Source organism: Athene noctua, chromosome 1, assembly GCF_965140245.1.
Source record: "Athene noctua chromosome 1, bAthNoc1.hap1.1, whole genome shotgun sequence".
NCBI classification, from domain to species: Eukaryota; Metazoa; Chordata; class Aves; order Strigiformes; family Strigidae; genus Athene; species Athene noctua.
Window position 1 is genome coordinate 254,480,543 of NC_134037.1, and position 10,084 is coordinate 254,490,626.

The 10,084-nt window shown below is 47.2% G+C and overlaps 1 protein-coding gene across 8 annotated transcripts in view; it reads right to left on the reverse strand.

Annotated features, from left to right (window-relative positions):
• Nucleotides 1-9,764, reverse strand: part of FAT3 (FAT atypical cadherin 3) — a 423,806-nt gene extending 414,042 nt beyond the window's left edge. For all 8 annotated transcript variants that reach the window (XM_074917423.1, XM_074917414.1, XM_074917394.1 and 5 more), the window contains exons 1-2: nucleotides 9,644-9,764; nucleotides 8,848-9,083 (exon numbers count right to left, since the gene is read on the reverse strand). The gene's annotated coding sequence lies outside the window, so the exon portion shown is untranslated. The remainder of the gene's footprint in view (nucleotides 1-8,847; nucleotides 9,084-9,643) is intronic.
• Nucleotides 9,765-10,084: the final 320 nt, after the last annotated feature.

Consider the following 10,084-nt stretch of genomic DNA (forward strand, 5'->3'; position numbering starts at 1 on the left):
CGCACTGATTTTATTAAGGCATATTTGATCAAATGCCATGCCACAGGCAGCTCTGGCTTTAGAAGAATGTTTTGATGCACCTACAGCTGAATATTACTGCAGATAAAACTACCCTAAAATCCAGCCCTGAGCTGTCAGTCCCATTACACTCAGAACTGTATAACCAAGCAATGCCTTAAATTACAACCCAGTCTTACATTTTTAAATATTTGTTATAGTTACCCCTGGATACTTTGCTGTGAAACTTGATCAACGTGTTGATATATGCAGCAATTAAGTCATCCAGCCTCTACTGGCATGGAAACAAACATTCATGAGAAGTCACTATTCTTTTTGTCTGAAATCCAAAGAATCACATTCTAATCTCAGCTTCACTGCAATGGATTGAAAATGACTCCACAAACACCGAGAACTACCTAATCGAGAGGACAGTACAAACAAGGACTTCTGCTAACCTTCAGCAACAAATATAGTTATGCCATCAGTACAGTAAAGATAGTCCACGTATAAAGTGCACCCTGAAGATGGCCAATCCTATTATGAATAACTTTAAAATACCTAAGAGCAACATTACTTAAACTCTGTAAGGATGTACCACAGTACCAGTCCCAATCCTCAGCGTACACATGCGCTGCACAAGAACTCCCACTCCACACAGGATAATGACCTACATAATTCCTGCTTAATGATTCCTATTGAAGCCAGTGTGTATCTCCATATAAACCCTGAAGGGCATCTGCAAGAACGGCCATGAGAACAGCAAGCTCTGTGGCCTGCCTTCTGCACATGGCTGCTGGGCAACTCCCCAACTGCCTGGGAGCACCAGTGGCCACCACGTGTACTTGGGTTCACAAGCTTCTGACTCAGTGGAGGACTGACCTCTGGCTGCTAGAGAGCAATTCGGGTCCTTATGGCAATAGCTGAACCACCTTCAGATGCAGGGTTAACATATCCAACAAGACTACTCAACCGAGTAACGGTGCTCCTAGGACTACAGCAATGCACAATTGGGAGACAAATTACTTTTGATGTAAAAGGTTTAGTTCTCTTCCACGCTGGCACATGGACTGGGGACGTCTCACTGTGGGTGAGCACTGGGGGAAGAGCACACAGTAGATGAAAAGCAACAAAAGTGAAAAAGGTAAATTATATGCAGAAGAGATCACTGCAGGATGCTTCAGGTTAGCCCCTCTTGATGCAGATGTGAGCCAGGCCAGTACACTGGGCAGACCAGCCCCTCACAGGCCGTACACCACAAGCAGACTCGGATAGAGCTGTTACATCTGCAGGAGTGATGGGATGCTAAATTCATTTTATAAACGCTTGGGCTAAGAAGCACTTGCACAGCAGAGAAATTATGAAGCCAAAAGGAAATCTCTCAGAAGAGTTAGTGAAATAAGTGATGTGATTTTCCACAATAAACATGCTCCTTTAGCTTTTGGCTGCGTATCATCATTGGTGACTTATTCAAAGCTTCTGGGAATAGGTAGTAAAATTCCTTTAATTAGTATCATCATTGTAATTTTTACAGATGAAACAACAAATCAATAATATAAGGGATGAAAAATGCCCAAAGTTACCAATACTTTGATAAGAGTCAAATCTGGTTCGGTCTCAGCCAGATCCTCTATACATCATTGTCTCCCGGAATCTATGTGCAGACATACTTTCTGCTTGTACACACAGTTAGCTAATGAAAAATTAAGTGTGAAAGCACATCGTAGGATTGTCACTCTAAGAACACCAAACAAATATATTAAGTATGTTGGTTTAGCCCTGCTGAAAATCTCAGGTATTTAAGAGAGCTTAAAAAAAACATCCCAGAACCAGTTAAAGTAAAGGCTAATAAAGCTAGAACTCCCTATCCATCATTCTCCCTGTCCCTATTCCCCTGCCAGGTACCTAGCATAGTCCAGGACCTCAAAACTTCCACGTTCCTTTACTCAGTCACCACCACCAGAAGCCAGCACCCTCCCACTGTTTCTTTTCCATCCTTCACTCCTCAATGTTCATTAACCCATGCCCAGACATGGAAGTACCCCCTACTCCTTAATCATGAAATCCTCTCTCCTCCCTTTCACCTTCTCCTTAGTCTTCCCACACTTACACCCTACACCTGAAAAAGTCACCAGTGAATCAACTGATATTTACTAATGTTCAACAATCATCTGAGCTGTAACTAAACAACTCCAAACAGAGGGAAACAGCTCTGGGAGGGATGTTCCAGGATGCAATTTACAGAAACATCTGAGGAAACAGAGAGAAAGAAAACCCCGCATCCTGCTGCTTTAACATACTATGCAGGTCTTTTCCCGTGTACCATACTAACCCACAGGGAATCACCACAGGCTCCATCTCCTCTCTGTCTCTGTTATTATACCTGCTGGTTTGGTCCAAAGCAGCACCCAAGCATGCAGAGAACCAGGACCCCAGCATGAATCCAGCTAAACCTCACAATATAAGTTTGCCCAGACAGACCACTGCCAAACAGACGCATCACATATTGGCGAGAGTCAATTCTCAAAGCCCCATCAGCAGTGTACGTGCCTTGCCATTTATTCCTGACCTCACGATATGGCTGCAAAAGCACACAGAGTATTTGCTTATAGTCCTAATGATCTGTATCACAATGCTTTTTACTAATGCAATAAACCACACCAAAGGAGCCTTGTGGGCATCTTTAAATATTCCCTGCACAAACCATGCTGGGTAAAGAACCTCCCAACCAGATGCTGCCGTGTGAAGCGGAGGGAAGCGGGCCAGCAGCCTTCTGCAGGGCAGCAAGGCCAGCCGGCAAAGCCCCATCCAACGCATCAGAGGTGATCCAAAGCTCACACATCATTTGGAGAAAGCTGTGTCCACACGTGGAAGGTCAATAGGAAGACTTTAAAACCAGTCTGCTCCATGAAAACTCAAAAGAGCTCCAGCATTAACCAACCTCCCTGCTCTGGGCAAGCAGCAGATGTGCTAGGATGCTTTACCAGCACGCTGTCCCTCATCTGTGTGTCATTCCTCATGTCACTTTCCAGCTCTTCAGTACCTGATAATATTGAAGCCTTTTGACTACTGGGAAGTAGCAGGTGCCTTTTCACTCTGTTTGCATCCTGGCCATGAATGAAAACCTCCAGCTCAAAATAAAAATAGTAATTATTATTATTACTGCTGTTCCACCCAATCCTCTAGCTTCTTTGCCAGAGAAACATTTCCTTCTGGGTAGCACATGCTTTTTCTAGGTCTGGACCACTACAATAATATGGACACCCATTATCAAGGGCAAAGCAGTAACAGAAAATGACATTTTTTCCAAAGTACAGGAACCAAGAAAAAGGCTGGTGTTTTCCAAAGGAAACCAGCAATTAGGCTCCCTTGAAGGAGCCTAGCGGTGAACAACAGTGTCTGAATTTTGACTAAAAAAATATCATAGCAAGCCTCTGGAAAAAAATGTTCACGTAAAACCTCAGCTCTGGGTTTATGGACTGCCAGCGTATCCACCGTATGGACTGCACTGCAGAGGAAATCCATATAGCTAGGTTGCCCCAACACAAGGTGGCAACTCCACCTTGCATGCAATCACACCAAAAAGATGCAGCCATGCAAGCAGCAACTTATCTCATGGGACAAAGCATGAGCTGCAGTTATTTAATCGCCATTTAGAGGATGCACATGAAAGAATTTCAAACACCAGCTTTCAAAAAAAAAAAAAAAATGAACCACATCCTCTTGAGACTTTGGGTGCCATGACTTGTTTCAGCAATATGGGACATAATCACGTTTAATATTAGAAAGATACCAGTGCAACACATCTGATAGCAAAACTGACATTTTTGCTGTCATTATCTGCACTTGTCACTAAATTTAATCTGCATTATCATGAAAAGTGCTCAGATAGTTTCAAGGCAAAAATATAATGTATGTTCAATGTTATTTAGGAATATTAATAAGCTCCTTTATTTTAAGATGTAAAACATTAACAGTTGTTCTGAAGAGGGCTCACTTTTAACCTTTAACAACATTCAAGTGGCTGTAATTTTTATCAGATTGTTTGGATTTTGATTTAGCTCAAGTCCTGAAGCTACAATTAAACTTGCAGCTACCTTCTCTCACTAGGCTTCCTTCAACAGCTGGAATAATCTTTGAAGTCTCCGAAGACACAGAAGAAATGTTATTTACAGCCGGTTTGCACGGTGCAAGCAGAGACAAGTTGTGCTGTGCATTTCCAGTGCTGGTGACAGACCATTTCTCACCAGCACTACAGGAAGTCAGCGAAACTATTTTCCCTCCCCAGATGCTCTACCGACCAAGCTAAGAATCTGGAAATGCTGTAGGGCAGGATTTTAAATACCCTGAGTGGTCCAAACCCAACTCTCGTTACAGTCAGCATTAAACACCAGCACCAGCTCCACTGAAGACAGAAGTGACCTTACTCAGACTGTTGATGGCCACCTGCCTAGAAAGGCCAGCCCATCTCAGGATGGGAGGCTAAACCCATTTAAAATAAAAAATAATTAAAAAAAAAAAAAAAATCACAGACGCCTTTTAAAGCAGAGAAAAATCCACTCAGTAGCAAAGGAAGGAGGATTTCAGCCCAGAGAAGACACCCCACGTGTTGCCGCGTCTCTCTGACCAGCTCTGCAGCCAAGGGACAGAGCCATGGACTCTGCAGGAGCAGAGAACCAGCACCACCAAATCCCTGTGGCAGAGGCTGTGCTGCATTGGCATGTGTGTAATGACCAAAGCAACACTCACTGATGTCAAAGGAAGTTACACTCACGCACTGTAAGCCATCCACAGTTAGTAGTGTCATCATCCAGGAGAAAAAAAGTAAAATACTGTTTTCTCCCAGGCAAAGCCACTAGTGTTTTTCATTTGTGTTAACTGGCTCTAAGTGCCTGCGGGGTCCATGCTTTGATTTACTGCGGATGATGGGCAGTACAGGCACAGACACGTTTAGGTATAATTATTATAGTAGCCAGGCTCATGCACCACGAACAGCAGCAAAATCAACAACAGCTCAATAAGACAATGGAGAATTTTCCAACACAAAACCCTACATGCCTCACATCGAGCTCTGCTCTTGATTCTTTCAAAAGAAGAAAAAAAAAAGTAAAATCAGGAAGTTTTGAGATCAGTTGTAGCCTTGCTACTAATCCCATGGAACACCAATTTCACCCAAAATGACTCCCTAGTTTGCAGTTTACATATGAAGTGAAGCAAAGTACAAGCTAAGAACAGCGGGTCTCTCAAACCATCACATGGTGCGTATTCTAGCCCAGGACCCCGCAAGTTGTGGCTCCAGCTCCCAGTAGAGCCCTCAAGGCCAAGCACTAAAGAGAATACGATACTGAGGGTTTAGACAACACACAGAGCAAAGGATATATCAATGGTTCTTGTCAACTCTTTGAATTGCATTTATAAAAATACCCCAACAAAGCCTGAAGCTGGAAGTCCATGCAGATCCCAGAGCAGAGGTTTGAACGGCAGCCCAGAGGGGTTTGCTCGGATCCCTCTTCACAGCACTGCCATCTTTTGCATCCTGACAGTACTAACAGTGCCCAAAACTTACTTGCCGTTGATATACTCATTCAGATTTTAACATCACTAGTATGACTTCAGGGTCTGATTCGATGCTGTTAAAATATCTATAATTTTTTACACTAGGACAAAATGAGGCCCATGCACTTATTTAAATTAAATGAGAATTAGGACTGTTTTGGTTTAGATGCATAAATTTTCATAGCAAACAAGCTAAGAGACACTAACAAGGTATAATTTATAACCATTTAAAATATTCTCTTTATTGAAGTCTCTTAAACTAAGGACACAAGGATGCACATGGAAGACAGGCTACTCAGTTCCACATTAATTTGTATTTTCATTCCTTTCGTCATCACACATGAGCAAAATACCTAAAAGTCTGGGGTGAATGCACTGTAAAAGAATGCACTGTAAAAGAAAACTGTCTGCACTGGAATTACAGTCACCAAAATGTTTCGACCGTAAAAAAAAAAAGTATCAGACAGATCTAAATACCTTAATCTCAGTCAACATTTTTGCTGTATATCAACAAATCCTCTTCTACGCTACTAAATACAACAAAATGAAGCAACACATTCCTGGTGAAAAGACCAGTGCTATTATTACATTACATGGCCATGTTCTGGACCAGCTTTCAACCAGCACTGACTAAATGCAAATTCCAATATTCTGTACTACACACCTTCCACGTTCTAAAAAAAGTATCAAATACTTCCCATTCGTTGCTGTCATTTAACATAAAAATGTATCTGGATGCTGGATATATGAAGCGTCTCTGAGAACAGCTCACTAGACCACATACAAACAGAAAACTCACTCAGTGTGCACAGGCTAAGTAGGGTTGAATTAATGAATGTACTGTTGCTTCACATATTGAATGTCTGTCACTAAACCAATAATTTGCAAATGCAGAAGCAGGGACCGGGGGATGCACTGGCTGCAGGCACTGACAGCTCCCTCCACTGAAGTCTCAAGAAGCTAATCTTGCTCGGTTCAGAGTGCTTGATCCATGTTCCTGGGAATGACTCAGGACATGAGCAACGAGACAGTGAGCTTTTGTCCACGTTTGGGGTTTTATTTCCACTTGTATCTGCCCTGATTTCCTTCCCAGGAATGCTGTGCTTGTGAAAGGCACAGCATGACATCTTAAGAGACTTACATCTTCTCTGCACTAACAGACACAGTCTGGGTGGCAGCAGAAAAGCAAAAGCTTCCCTAGAGCATACACCAGGATTACCAACAAGAAGGGAGGACTACTTCTGGATTGAAGCTTTGGCCCGTTGTCATCTATGGCAAAGCTCCCACTGAAGTCAGCATAGCCAGGATTTCACCTCTGTCACAGCGATTCTGACTCCCTGCCCATTCTGCCTTGGGACTTCCAGCCAGCACAGTAAGGGTCTTAACAGTGCCAGCAGCTTTTGTGTTATGAACTGCAGGCAGAAGTCATGAAACCCTTCACATAAGCAACCAAATATTCATCAGTTAAGAAATTTAAGACACTACCAAACTGTAATGGATTCAAACCTGCATCCAGAAGTATGATGTTTCACATTGGCACACCATGCTAAAACAAACCTTATCCTAACCAACTTTCTGTCCTTCAGAAAAACCTGACTGTAAATACAAGTGGTATGAGTGCAGTTGGCATGTGTCAGAAGACATTTGAGAACTCAGCACAGAAATACATCTGTAGTGGAACAGCAGCTACAAACTGCTCCTAACGAGCAATGGCTAAACACCCTAACTCTCTCCTAATTGCTCATTTCAGTGTATTTGACAGAATCCCTCCACCAGAGTACATCAGGTCACAACAGCGCAACTTGATGGTAGAAACATAACCTGGTGGAATAGAAGGCCCTCATGTCAGAACAAAGCAAGCCAGCACTTAGGGAAAGCGGGGGAGTTGTGCCCCATCGCTGTCCTGCACACGCAGGGTAACAACACAGTAACCTAACACACAACTGAGGAAGCATCCCGCCTACCATCAGCACACAGGTACGGGGCACAGTCATTAAGGTGCCAACAGATGCTATGTCAAGAATTAAGCTTTAAAAAAAAGGAGCAAAAGTAAAGAAAAAGACAGTGTGATTTGCTGCTTCAAGGCAAGTACAGCCAACCTGCTGATTTTCTACAACACTAGCACCACCAAAGGATCAAGCAGAGGGATATCCATAGTTCCCAGCCCTGCAGTACACTGGCTCCTACCTGGCTTTCTCAACGAGACTCCAGTGTTTTTTGAACACTACGATAACACCTGTAAGCTCTGTCTCAGCAGCACTCTTCAAAGGCAAGCTGGCTCTGGAGGGATCGATCCTTCTCCTCTTGCATCTACCACCAAGTCCTCTCCAAACAACAAAACTAACTTTTTGTTCAACTAAAGGATAAAACCTCTCTGTATGTGAGAAAAATGGATGGGGGGGGGGGGGGGGGGGGGGAAGACAGCCAAGAACTAGTCAGGCTATTTTGCGTTGTTCTGCTTTTCCAGCCAACATTTACACCCTCCCCTCAACTGCTTCAGACCAGGAATAAGCCCTCAGTGAAAGCACACAGTCTAGGCACTGACTAGGAAATGGTGCAGCACTTCTGCTCTGCATTTCTCATAGCTCACCTTCTCCTGATATTTAGTTCCTTTGCTGAGAACTCAAACCAGATTTCATAAAGCAAAGCATTTGCTAAATGAGAGAGAAGTTAAAATGCCTGTGCCTGTGGAGATTTTTTTCTTTCTTTCTGCTGGACAGAGATTGGTTAAGGATCCGTGAAACCCTGATCAAACGATGCACCTCTCTAAGGCTGTCTGACAGCGCTGCAATGGGAAAGCAAATGAGTAAGAAGGAAAGCATGTATTTCCTCGAGTCTCTTCCATTTAACCAACCCTGATGCTTTAGTGCCTCTGTCGGGATGCCAGCGCTGACTTCCCTTTATGTCCCGTTTACTTGCATTTATTTTAATTGAATCTGGGACTAAGGACACTCGGCATCCCTTTACCCTCCCAACAACAAAGCAAGGGCACGAAGCCACGACGAACAATAACTAAAAAACCACAAACAAACACACACACACACACAAAACCCCAAACCCACACGGAAAAAGACACCCACTAACGCGTTTCTCGGGGCAGCGCGGTTCTCTTTTCCTCCTGCAAATAATCCCGCGGGGTTCAAAAAGTGAGCAGGACAGGCTGGATTATTTCCTTTAACAGCAGAAGTTAGAGGAGGGAAGAGACACGTTTAACCCGTGCCCAGCCGGAGCAGGTTCCCTCCAGGCGCACACCAGCCCTTGCACACACACACCCCGACACGGACACACACTCACTGGCACTCCCACACGGTCCCAGCGTCGGGTGTCCCGGGGATGCTGAGGGCTGAGGGTCGGGGACCCTCCTGTCTCTGCCCCGCGGAGCAACCACCCCAACAGAGCCCGGCAGGGCTGGGGGGGCCACGGCTGCTCCCCCCGCCCGGCGCAGGGCGCTCCCCCCAGATCCAGCCAGCGCCCCGGCGCCGGTGCCTCCAAACGGGGAGGGCAAGGCGAGCCTGCCCTTCTAAACACATCTGGGAAAAAAACAGAGAGAGAGAGAGAGAGATAAAATACTAACAGGCAGGTCCTCCGGTAACATCCCTCTCTCCCCAGCCCAAGCAGCTGCAGCCAGTCCCCAGGCTCAGCCGAGAGCAACTGCAGCTGAAGAGCAGCGACAGACACGCACACCCCCTTTCCCCTCGCCCGCTCCCTGCGACAAAAAGAAAAACAAAAAAACCACCCAACAAAAAACAAACCACACTTAAAAAGCAGCGAGGAAAAAAAATTTAAAAAATGAAAACGCAGCTCTTGCCTGCGTGCGAGCTAAAGCCCGGTGCGAAGCGGGGAGCGAGCCCGGGGCAGCCGCCCGCCGCTGCACCTTGCGGGGCAAAGCGTGAGAGCGACCGGCCGCCGGCGGGGAAGGGAGCGGGGGGGGGGACGCGGCGCTCGGCCCCCCGCTCCCCCGGCGGAGCCCCCGCGGCAGAAGTTTCCCCAAGTCGCGACCGCCGGCCCCGCGCACCGCCGCGTTCGCCCAGCGGAAAGTTTCTCCGCAGCCCCTCCGCGCCCCGCGCCCGAGCCCCAGGCGGGTACGCACCGGCCGGCTCAGCTCCGGGGGCTGCCCCGCGGCCTCCCGCGCCGGGTCTCCATGCGGCCCCGGACGCTGCTGGGGGCCGCGGCGGGAGCGAGGGACGGAGCGAGGGACGGAGGGAGAGGGGGCGACGCCGCCCGGCCGCCGCACCGAGCCCAGCGCAGCCCGGCGCTGCGCAGCCTGTCGGGAGCGCGGCCCGCGCCGCCCCCCGGCCCGCGGGGAGGGACCGCGCCGCCGCCGCCGCCCGCCCCGGCCCCGCCCGCCGCGGGGCTCCCACCGCCCCGGCCCCGGCCCCGGCCCCGGCCCGGGGGGCGGTCACGGAGCCGCTCCCGGAAAGTTTCTCCGCCAGGGGACTTGCCCAAGGTCACCCGCTGCGGGAAAGGCGCCGGCTCGCCCGCTGCCCCCCGCTCCCCTCGGGGGTCACCGCTCCTCGCCTGCCGTCGCGCC